At 44.8% G+C, this 13,038-nt stretch overlaps 1 protein-coding gene across 2 annotated transcripts in view; it reads right to left on the bottom strand.

Annotated features, from left to right (window-relative positions):
- Nucleotides 1–13,038, bottom strand: part of MAPK12 (mitogen-activated protein kinase 12) — a 118,858-nt gene that overhangs the window by 75,422 nt on the left and 30,398 nt on the right. The window lies entirely within an intron of this gene.

Here is a 13,038-nt window from a genome sequence, read left to right as displayed (position 1 = left end):
AAAGAGAGGAAAAAAGAGAGAGAAAAAGAGAGGAAAAAAAGAGAGAGGAAAAAAAAGAGAGAGAGAGAGAGAGAGAGAAAAAGAGAGGAAAAAAAAAGAGAGAGAGAGAGAGAGAGAGAAAAAGAGAGGAAAAAAGAGAGAGAGAGAGAGAGAGAGAAAAAGAGAGGAAAAAAGAGAGAGAGAGAGAGAAAAAGAGAGGAAAAAAGAGAGAGAGAGAAAAAGAGAGGAAAAAAAGAGAGAGAGGAAAAAAAAGAGAGAGAGAGAGAGGAAAAAAAGAGAGAAAGAGGAAAAAGAGAGAGAGAGAGAGAGAGAGAGAGAGAGAGAAAAAGAGAGGAAAAAAAAGAGAGAGAGAGAGGGAAAAAAAAGAGAGAGAGAGAGAGAGAGAAAGAGAAAGAGAGAGAGAGAGAGAGAGAGAGAGAGAAAGAGGGAGAGAGAGAGAGAGAGAGAGAGAGAGATTACAGATTTTAGTTAAGTTTGAGATGAGCACAGGAGACAGAAGCCAGTATTCAATTCTCCCAATTCACCGGGGTTTTTTTTTTTTTTCCCGGTGAATCGGGCGGTTTTCACTCCATTCAGTGAATCTTTTTCACTGAAAATGTGATTCACCCTATTCAATGTTCACTGTTCGCTTTTGGCCTGAACGCCCTGATTTTTGCCATGATTCACCGTTTTGCATTCGACATCTTTTTAAGGTGAACTGGAAAGTGATCTTGTGCTTGTGTCCCCTTAAGCCCTCCTTCTCCCCCACAAAAATTCTGGGGCAGGCAGGGAGGAGTTTCCTAGAAATAAAGCAGAACTTGAGCGCTAGGGATGGTGTGTTGTGTGTATACACAGGTGGCTGCCTTCTGGAAGAGGGTTGGCGCCTTCTGTATATCAAAATACAATTTATTACAAAAACAATAATTAATATATGACAAACATGAAATAATGGATAAAAAGTATTGAATAAATTGCATGCATGTACTATTAATTTAAAAAGGCCATATCAATGCGTTTTAGCATGAAGGTAAGAAGTGTAACAGATAGTTACCGGGTCCTAGATTGGACAAATTGGGCGGAGGTGGCAGTCACACGTTGGGGAGTGATCCCAAAGTACAGTCGTGATATTCAAAATTTTGTAATCCTCCCGGGGAAGGTGGATGATGGAAAGGTGGAATATTCCCTCACAGATGCAGGTGACAGTTTAAAGACGGTGCCTTGGTCACTTTACCAGAGGATTGACACTCACAGGTCTGTAGACTTGTACTGCTGTTTGGAAGCAGGCTGGCTGATCACGGTCCTGCCTGCCTCCGTCCCCCAGCTCCCTGTGGCAAATAAAAATTTGCCGTCAGGGGGCAGAGAGCCCCTGCGGCATTGAATAGAGTGACAGGGAGGGCTGGATTCGCTGCACATGGAGAAAAAAAAACATTGAATACTCCCCAGAGCTTTACTGACTTGTAAGGGTATAGGATCAAGAGGAGAGATAGTGGAGTAGGAGGCTGAGAGTTGATACTTCATCCTTCCTTGTGGGGTCAAATGAGGAGAAAATGCCAATGGACTCAGGAAAGGAAGTGAGCAGGTTACTGGCTGAGGAAAAGCATGACATTTCATCTTGGATTTTATCACTTATCCTTGAAGAAGAAAGCAAGTTCTTGTGCACTGATAGTAGCTGGTGGGGATGTGCGGGAGGTGAAGAAGGCATTTAAATGTATTAAAAAGTCACTTGAGGTATGAGATGCGAGATTGAAAATATGTTTGCTTAGAAGTGTCCAGAGCATTATGATTGGAGTGCTAGGTAGTCTTGTATGTGAGGAAGTCAATGGTTTTAGGTAATAAGGCAATTTTATTTCTAAAACAAAATGTTAATATATACAGTATACATATTTTTAATAGGTATCATTTAATTCTACAGAGGCAGTAAAAGGGGGAAATATTAATAAAAATGTATGGGCTAGTGAAAAGTCCAGGACCTTGTACAAAGCACAAAACTGCCAAACATATGTACTACTGCAATAATTCCACATGAATAACAACTATTTTTTCCTATCAAACCCATCATTTATTTTAGCTTCGAACACCGACTTATCTAATCACAAGGCTCCTAGAACATTATTATCACTCTCCAGGATTTTAAGCATTTCAATGATTTACATTGTTCATGGACTGGTAAAGATATTTGTATTTTAAGTTACATCAGTTGTTCCCAACCTGGGGTACTAGTACCCCTGAGGGTACTCTGCAGACCAGTTGGGGGTACTTGAATATAATATTGGTAATGGCGGACGATGAAAAGGTCTTTTGATGGCTGAAAGAACCATTGCCATGGAGACAAACCATGTTGTGTCATATGCTTGACCAGCAATCCACTGGGAGCTTCCCGCGCTGCTCTCAGACATCAGCAGTCATCTGCTTAGCACTGACAAAGGTGGAGGAAGCAGCGGCATTAATCCTACCGGTGTTAGCGGGAATCCTGGAGATAATACACAACCAGTGTCTAGACACAGAAGGGCATGATACCTTGCTGTATACTACTCCTCCTAAATATAAGGACATGCATAAGGATCCGCATACCGCTAAGTACTGTCCATATTTCAAAATGAGAGGAGGGGGTACTTATCAATGAAAAGCCTAATCAAGGGGTACAGGAGAGAAAAAAGGTTGGGAACCACTGGGTTACATAATAGAACTAATTTCAACCTTACAGAAAAAAGGGAGTATGAAGACCATCAAGTGGTTACTCTCACATACAATTACATTATACGCTATGGAAATAATCACATGATAAAGAGACGGTGATGCTAAAAATTCTCCAAATACATATATTTCAATAAACCTCTTCAGTGGTATGCCCAGAATTTTCACAGGCTGAGCTGCGCTGCAGGAGTAGGCTCTCCAGAGAAATTTCAGGGCATACCACTGATTTGTAGGTGTGCATCAGTGGTGCCTCCACCCTTACATTCCATGCCCCCCCACTTCCATACCCAGCTGCCTCCTTCCGATAAGCCCCACTCAGGATATTCGGGGCCGCTCCGGCATTCGTGTGTTTGGGCGCCTGAACACATGAGCGCCCAACGCCTGAGTCCTTCTGCAGCAGCACCAGGGGAGCAGGGGCTGCTGCAGATGGCAGTGGCTGCCCTTCAGTGGTGAGTATTTCCGGGGCAGGACAAACCTGCACTGGTACGATTGTCCTGCCACAGGAAAACCCAGCACTCAAGGGATTAAGAAGCCATTAATAAAAAGAACAAAAAAATATATACTTTCTGAATGACATACAGGGGGCTGTGTTGTTTCCAGTCTCACAACTTGAATGGTGGAAGCATCCTCTACAACTTAAATCCATTTTCATTTGAAAAATGAGCTCTGCAGTTCTCCAGTGAATTTTCAACAGAATTCAGCGAGTAAGAACAGGACTTGGAAATTCTTAGAACACTCAGTAAATTAGTATACCAGACAAGCCTCAACAATTCAAGGTTATACAATTAGTACCTGGCAATTGATGTTGCTTTTACATTGATGAGTGAAATGGAGTTCAGGTGAGCTTGCCTAATGCAAAGGGTTTTAACATTTACTTTAAGAAAAATTACTGTATTAGTACAATAAATAAATAGAAAAAAAAAAAAGTTTTACATTTGCATAGCCTTATTATATCCTTACAGCTATTTCCAGCAATGAATCATTCCGTTATTGTGCAATTAGAAATGTAAATCTTTAAGGCCTAACACACACTATTTTGACAACAGTCAAATTACATATCTGTGGAAAGTTGCAGGACATGGAGGAAATCCCCAAAACATGAGAGAGAAAAAAACAAAAACAATCCCGGCAGTCACAATTCTGTTACCATGCCAATAGCGGCATCCTGGCGGTCAAAATTGTAAGTATTTGCACCCTATCCCTAACTTCACTGCATTTGCCTGACTAATGCATTATGTAGCACTGTAAGGCAGCAATATTCTAACCACTGTGCAAATCAAATGCAATGCAACCATCTCATTGTGAATACATTTTTCCCAACTGTCCCAATTTTTGAGGAACAGTCCTGCTATTCCACCCGCGGGGAGCAGAGTGAATAGATTCTGTGAGCATTACAATTACATTTTATTTATAAGGCATGACATGGGGTTTTGCAGCGCCGTGCCAAAGGCAAACATAAGAACAATCCAGGGTACAAATACCTAAATAGAACAATAATTGAAAAACTAAAACAGAGCACAGATAACAAATCTAAGTACACCATACTGCTGAGATGTAGAGAAGCAAAGTAATTGTCCAGGGGCAGGTTGTCATAGGAAGAGATGAATGATTACAAGTGAGAAGAGATGCAAATGGCTTTTCCTCACCATAAAAAAAAGCCCTCCTCGCTGTGGAAACCCCCCTTGCCACAGCATTGAATACTGCCCCTGATCTCTATCATAGATAAAGGTGTTTTGTGCACCAGTGTCCATTAGGTGGTGCCTGACAAAAGTGTATCTCCTTCTTGCTGTCCACAGCCACTGATGTTACGCTTTCATTGTTTCCCAATTTTGACGAGCTGGTAACTAGTTTTTTTTTTAGATATATATCCCACTAAAAATTCACTGGCTGGTAAAAGTATAATAAAAACAAAAAGAACATAGCAGAATACAGGATCTTGGTGTTACTAGTGTAGATAGCTAAGGACAGTTTTTTTGGTACTTGTTTCCTATCTGGGCGCCCAGGTTTTCTACGTACGGCACCGTACTGAAATCGGATCGCATCGCATCGTACACATACACGATATTGAACGATGCGATGCGATGCGATGCGATGCGATCCGATTTCCCATAGGAAACAATGTTAAATGGCTCAATTTAGCCAAATTATCATAGGAACAATAGTAAATGGGCCAAAAACACCCCTGAACATTGAAATGTCCCCCCAAAAGTAGTTGACGCCACCCCGCCATCAACGTGAACCCGAAGCGTGGCGAGCGCAGCGAGCCCGCGAGGGGCGGCGGTACGCGTCCTCCGACCTTTTCATGCCCTACTATCCACTAGGGCGTGGAGTGAGAATAGAATAGTGTGGCGAGCGCAGCGAGCCACCGAGCCCGAAGCGTGGCGAGCGCAGCGAGCCCCGCGAGGGGACGCGGATACCTTCACAGTTATACGCGTCCCCTCGCGGGCTTCCCAGGTGTCCATGGCGACGCGGACACCTGGGAAGCCCGCAAAGGGACGCGTTTACCTGTGAAGGTATCCGCGTCCCCTCGCGGGGCTCGCTGCGCTCGCCACGCTTCGGGCTCGGTGGCTCGCTGCGCTCGCCACACTATTCTATTCTCACTCCACGCCCTAGTGGATAGTAGGGCATGAAAAGGTCGGAGGACGCGTACCGCCGCCCCTCGCGGGCTCGCTGCGCTCGCCACGCTTCGGGTTCACGTTGATGGCGGGGTGGCGTCAACTACTTTTGGGGGGACATTTCAATGTTCAGGGGTGTTTTTGGCCCATTTACTATTGTTCCTATGATAATTTGGCTAAATTGAGCCATTTAACATTGTTTCCTATGGGAAATCGAATCGGATCGCATCGCATCGCATCGCATCGTTCAATATCGTGTATGTGTACGATGCGATGCGATCAGATTTCACTACGGAGAATAGCATGGTGCTCAATTAACTTAGTGGGCGCCCAGATAGGAAACAAGTACCGTTTTTTTTTTTTTTTTTACAAACCTGTAGTGTGCTAGTAACTAATAAAATTAATTGGAACTTATTTTTAATTATACAAATCCCCAGTTTTCTATTCATCAGAGGATTTAACAGAAGCGCATTGTTACAAATTGAACAATAGGTCATGATGTTTAGTTACGGCTTTGTTTTGGACCCCAGAAAAAGTTTAAAAGATGCTTCTGTAGATTATAAAATTGTTAGGAAACTTGAATTTTATGTACACAAAACTGTGATTCAACATGTAGAACAATGTATGCTATAGTGGCAGCAAACCTTTATGTATTGCTATGGCAACCATCAACCTGTGCGTTTCACTTGACTGAGCATTTATCATCACAGGACAAAGGCAAAATTAGAACTGCAAAACATAGTTACAACATAAAGCATTAACTTCATTTTTGCATAGTACATTAAACCACTGTTAGATCTGATAATATGGGATATGCAAGACAACCCAACGCTCAGGATACTGGAGGTCAAATAACTGACCCCAGCCTCCCAATTCAGAAATTCCCGGGCATGGGCTCCATACGTACCCTAACCCTATTCCCCTGCCACAACCTAACTCGAACACTCCCCCTCTCACAGCCTGATCCTAACGCTCCTGCTAGTGCCTAACCCCCGTACCCCCCACTCCATAACCCTAACCCACCATGTAAGTGGCTAACCCTAACCCCCCTTCCCACAGCCTAGCTCTTAACTCTCTCCCCCATACAGGCTATCCCTAAGTCCCCCACTAGTGCCTAAACCTAACCTACCTCGGCATACTTAAACTCAGGATGTTGGTAATCCACCATCAGCATCCTGATGTATTGGAAGTTCCAACAGTTCTGGACAGTAGTCTGGATGCCGGCATAGGTATACTGAACGGTATACCGGCCAATAAAACAGTGAAATCAAGCCACATGTTATTGCAATTTTCACAGAGAGCTTCATCTGCTTATCTTGACCCACACATTTCATATAAATTTAACATGTTATTCTAGGTCAACTACAGAATTCATATAAAACATTGTCAAAATATATCGATTTCATGGCCATTTGTCATCCATTTAATAAGAATCATGAGACAAGCGTCCTCTTGGATGATAATATCCTGCGTGATCTGATAAGTTCACAGTAAACTAGTTAAAAAAAAAAATAATAATAATTACAATGATAGAATGTTGTAATCACAAAAACCTACTACATATGCACCATCACAACTCCTGACCTCCTTTTGGCCAGATCAACATTTTCAGATATAATTTGGTTCAACTCCTTTAGGGAACCTTTAGTATATCTTTGCTTTTTATAATCTAAAAAAGTGAAAATTTGTCTCTTTCTTTCTATACAAATCCACAGTTTACACAGGAAGATCGTGAAATTTTACATACAAGCTTATTAAAACATGGCAGAGGCGAAGGACAATACCACAAATGTACTCAGCCTCATCCACTTAGCTTCTTATAGTCGAATCCCTACCATCTTATTGTCAAGTGACGCAGTGGCGTAACTATCGTCCCGCAGCCCCCGCGGTGGCGGGGAGGCGCTGAGGGTATGTGGGCACCGGGGGGGCTGCGGGACGATAGTTACTCACTTTTTGCCTTCTGCCGCGGCGCCGGTGGTTTTATTTGCAGTGCACCGGGTCCCAGCTCTCCCGAGTCCCGGTAGCCGCAGCGCTGTTCTAATACAAAAAGGTGACACTTGGAAAATGGCTGCCCCCATACCGCAGACAGTTTTTCGTCTGCAGTATAAGGGCAGCCATTTTCCAAGTGTCACTTTTTCATTAGCAGCAGTAACGGGAGAGCCGCCCGGGACCCGGCGCAGACGGATGCGGCCACGCCGGCCAGAGGTAACACACACACACATACACACAAACACGTCACACATACATACAAACACACACACACACACACACACACACAGAAACACAACCCCCCCCCCCCCCCCCCGCCGTACCCCGGCTCCGCTCCGTTTTTTTTTTACCGGGGGGCGCCTCCTGCATTGTCGGCAGGGGGGCGCAGAAAATCTAGTTACGCCGCTGGACTGACGCCGAACAGGCCTTTGACAGGGTCAATTGGGACTTCATGAGGGCTGTACTGGAGTACATTGGGTTAAGACTACAGACACTTCATGAAAATATTAGCTCTCTACTCACAACCCTCAGCATAAGAGCGGGTCAATCGGGTTCTATCAGACACCTTTCTTATAAGTAACGGTACTTTGTATTGAAGCTCTAGCCAGGGCCATCAGAGCGAACAACCAGATCACAGGTCTCCAAGTAGGCGACACCAATTATAAATTAGCAATATTCGCAGATGATTTGTCAACAATCCTTACACCTACCTGCTCACTTCCACATTTCATGTGTGAGCTGGATATCCTTAGCTCACTTTCTAAATTCAAGGTTAATACAACCAAATCATATGCCCTTAATATCTCCGCACCCCCTGGGGCTATAGCCACTTTAAAAGCTTCTTGGTACTTGTTTCCTAGCACGGCCACAATCGCGGGCATCGTGTGTCATTTTTAGTGGTATACGACGCGACGACGCGATGCCCCCGATTTTCCCATTGAAAATAGTCAAAATCACGTCAGTCGCGTCGTATGCGGCTAAAAAAGCCTTAAATGGTCCAGACGCGATGCCCACGATTTCCCCATAGGAAACAATGTTAAATGGCTCAATGTACCTGCGATGCCCCCGATTTCTCATAGGGAACAATGTTAAATACCTGAATTTCACCAAATCATCATAGGGAACAATGGTAAATGGGCCAGAAAGCCCCAAAAACACCCCAGAACAGTGAAATGTCCCCCCAAAAGTACTTTACGCCACCCCACGATCAACGCGAACCCGAAGCGTGGCGAGCGCAGCGACGGTACGCGTCCTCCGACCTTTTCATACCCCCACTATCCACGTCGGCGTGGAACTGAGAATAGAATAGTGTGGCGAGCGCAGCGAGCCACCGAGCCCGAAGCGTGGCGAGCCCCGCGAGGGGACGCGGATACCTTCACAGGTAAACGCGTCCCTTCGCGGGCTTCACAGGTATCCGCGTCCGCTCGCCACGCTTCGGGCTCGGTGGCTCGCCACACTATTCTATTCTCAACTCCACGCGGACGTGGATAGTGGGGGTATGAAAAGGTCGGAGGACGCGTACCGCTGCGCTCGCCACGCTTCGGGTTCGCGTTGATCGTGGGTTGGCGTAAAATACTTTTGGGGGGACATTTCACTGTTCAGGGGTGTTTTGGGGGGTTTATGGCCCATTTAACATTGTTCCCTATGATGATTTGGGTAAATTGACCCATTTAACATTGTTTCCTATGGGAAATCGGGGGCATCGCGGCTAAATTGAGGCATTTAACATTGTTCCCTATGGGGAAATCGCGGGCATCGCGTCGCGACCATCGCACCCGATTTTTTTAGTGCTTGCGATGGCCGCGATGCCCCCGATTTTTCCTCACGATGCCCACGATCATGATCGTTGTGGCCGTGCTAGGAAACAAGTACCAGCTTCTTTCCCGTTTATATGGAAATATTCCCATATAACATACCTTGGGGTTCAACTTCCCAGCGAAATGTCGCATTTACTATCCCTAAATTTCTGCCCTTTGCTTAAAACAATTAAAAATGATTATTGTAAATGGCAATACAATAAGATATTGTGGCTGGGTAGAATCAATGTTGTCAAGATGAACACCCTCCAAAGAGTGGTTTATCTTCTCCAAGCATTGCTAATCAGTATTCTGGACTCCTGGTTCAGATCCATACGATCCCTGATCCAAAAATTGTTTCAGAGAAACCCCAGGACTAACAGATCCATCCTGACGAGGACGTCTCGACAGGGTGGCTTTCAACTCCCAGATATAAAAATATACTATCATGCTCAGTAGGGTCTTGGACTGGACGTGGAGTTGGGCGATTAAGCAATGGGTGGTTTTGGAGAGCTTATACGTCCAGCAATACCCTGAAATTTTCCCACGGCTCCTGACCTTGCCCAAACTCCCAACCGACTATCTCCCTTACACTATAGTACTGGAAATTACTACGCAAGACACTGTGTGTTTTCTCAGATTTTGGCCCCTTAATTCCTTTTTAGGTATCCCTGACTTCCCACCCGGTCTTACTCGACTTCACTATAAACAATGGCCTTTTCAGAGTGGGCCAGTTAGCACAGCCATCTGGGGTAATACAATTTTCAGATCTACGGACAAAATGGAATATACTACAGGCTGATTTCTGGAAGTACTTATCCGTGTGATATGGACTCTTCAATGTGATTGTATTTATATTGGTACATGCTGTTATGTTGCAATTTTATTAAGAAAAGATGTCCTATGTATGAATGTATATCTGTGTTCACAATAAAAACAGAATATAAAAATAAACATGGCTAATGCAACTAAAAAAATAAAATAAATATTACACTCTAGTGGTGGAACAGCACCACAGAGAGTACATCAGGAGACAGCATAACTCCAAAGAGCGTCCAGCAATTTACAGCAAACTTGGTACACATATTACTTACAATCTGGGAACAGACACAGTGGGGGTAACAAACTCCTAGCACCCCTAGGGGCAGCAGCACAGACTAGATTAGGACATGCATGATATGTCAGCAATGACAGGGATGCATGTGACAGGGACATGATATGAGGAAGGAAATGGAGACAGCAGGAAGCCACAGACATAATTGTATATTGGTGAGAGCAGGGTCCCTTGGGGGCCCAAAAAAGGGGTCTGGTCACTACACATAAGTGGGTCAGGGAAGCAAGATATGTTATAGAATAGAATGGGAAGACATGGGTTTAATAACAAATATGGTTGATTGCGGCTCTAGAGGTACCCCTCCTCTCTCACCGCCTGCACCTCCACCACAAACTTTTGCAATTCTATCTACATGTCCCTATGTGTGAACCAGTACTCACCTTCAATTGCAAATGTAAGCGTGCATGTAATTGGTACAGACTATTAACATAGGCATGCGCAGCCCATTTATTTAGGGGGTGCACCATTGGAGGGGCGTGTCCATCAACGCCTACTGGGTGTGTCCATTACAGCCTACTGGCATCAATGCAAACTAAATAAAACTGACTTATTTATATATTTGCACTTCAGAATGAATCATTCCCCCCACATATACTAGAAACAGGGACAGTGCGCGCCACATACTGTAATGCCTAATGCCACACACAGTAATGCCCATTCCACATTATGCCACACACTGTAATGCCCATTACACATTATTCCACACACCATAATGCCCATTAAGCCACACACCATAATGCCCATTACACACTGTGCCTCACAAACGTGATGCCCATTAAACATTACACTTCACATTGTTATGCCCACTACATGTTGCACCTCACACTGTGATGCTCATTACGCCTCACTCCGTGATGCCCATTACACATTATGCCACACCGTGATGTCCATTACACATTATGCGACACTCTGTTGTGCCCATTACACAATACTTGACACACGTGATGGCCATTACACATTATGCCACATGCCGTAATGCCTATTACATATAATACCACACACCGTACTGACAATTACATATGATGCAACATAAGTATTGCTTACCTACATGGTAATTTCTAGCGGTTTCATGCTGGATGCCAGGGCTTTTATGCTCGATGTATATATCATGGTATGTAAAATGTAGATATAGTTGCATATCGAAATAAATGTATAAAATGCAGCTATTTCTTATACACATTCAGGCACTCTATATACACTGTGGTTTACTCACTTTATAGATTTAATTGAGTAGGTGCCTTCTTCGGTTATAAATCAAGGCAGCATGCAGCTTTTTTTTCCCCCGCTGGGGGTAAAGTTAAAGCCAATGGCCTGTGGTCTGCAATAAGCTGGTCAGCCGTACCAGTGGTGCCTAAGCAGCTGCACAACACCACTCCCTTGCCTGCCCGCTGCCGCCATTGGCAGCCCATCATTAACCGAGAGTTTTTGCGCATGCGCAGTCTGTCCAACAGAGGACATATTATCTTGGTCTTCATTGATTAGCGCTGACGATGGCAGCAGCGGCCCAGCAGGTGAGTGATGGGAAGCTGAACCGCTGTAACTACACAGATGACCTGCGTCCGGGTAAACTGTACCCGCCCCCCTCGGCGACCTGTTAGGACGTGCTGCAATCGTTTGGGGGTGTCGGTCATTTGGAGGTGCCTGTGCACCTCCGGCACCCTCCTTGCGCACGCCTATGATTATTAATAGCATTTTTGGTCACAATACCATTTTGGTCACCACCTGCACTCTTAATGCAGACTGGTGACACCGGACCATAGGATTGCAGGTTGGGATGGAGTTTGGCATTTATACGACTGTAACAGTGTCACCAAGCCTGCTAAGAGAAAATGATTCAACAGTAATGGACAAAAAATCCTGTTTTATCCTGCAGAAAGTCTGGGGGACACTAGGCCATGAGCTGTCCCAAGGGGATGGAACACTCAGGATGCTTGACCCATCTTTGCATCTCCACCACTGTCGCGAGCACCCCCCTAACCCTGCCAGTCTCCCTGAAGTGGAGACGGGCAGGGACACGCAGCGCCCCTGCCGAGAGACTGGGACGCACACACGTGTGAGACGCACGTGTATCCCAGTTCAGTGTAGCCCCATCCGCTGGCGCTCGCCAGCGGGGAAGGTCTGGCGAGACACGGCCAAGGATGGCAGGGGCAACATCTGTAGGAATGGGATTTGGGGAGCATATACATGAGCCAGAGTTTTGAACAACATACATCTTTTTTTCCTAGCCACACACACTGGCAGTAGTGCCTGGACTTTGCTTATTGACCTATAGCTTTATAAAGACCATAGGCTGTTTTATTTATTAACGCTTCTAGCCTGAGCTCCACAACATTTTTGCTAAGACTCAAATGAGAACGGGTATGGATCATATGGTCGATCTAAAGATGGTCGACAGTCATTAGGTCGACACCACTAAGTCGACATACTGCAAGGTCGACGTGGGTCTAGATAGACATGGGACAAGGTTGACACATCATTGGGTTGACACAAGCATTAGGTCGACAGTCAAAAGGTCAACATGAGGTTTTTCACTGTTTTTTTTACCCAAATGTTGACATGGACACAGGATTAAGGGCCTTACTCTAGTTCACTCTTTCTGACAAAATCCTTCTTGATTGGACAAAACCATGTGCACTGCTGGTGGGGCAGATGTTACTTGTGCAGAGAGAATTAGATTTTGGTTGAAATCTAATTCTCTCTGCACAATAACATCTGCCCCACCTGCAGTGCACATGGTTTTGAACATCTAAGAAGGATTTTGTCAGAAAGAGTGAACTAGAATAAGGCCCAAGTGCACACTATTTTATTCTCCCACCTTGCCCTAGTGCAGTGGTTCCCAACCTTTTTTCTC

This window comes from Crinia signifera, chromosome 4 (assembly GCF_055691185.1).
Source record: "Crinia signifera chromosome 4, ASM5569118v1, whole genome shotgun sequence".
NCBI lineage: Eukaryota > Metazoa > Chordata > Amphibia > Anura > Myobatrachidae > Crinia > Crinia signifera.
The sequence above is the reverse complement of the archived record's forward strand: the minus strand, read 5'-3'. Positions and strand labels throughout refer to the sequence as shown.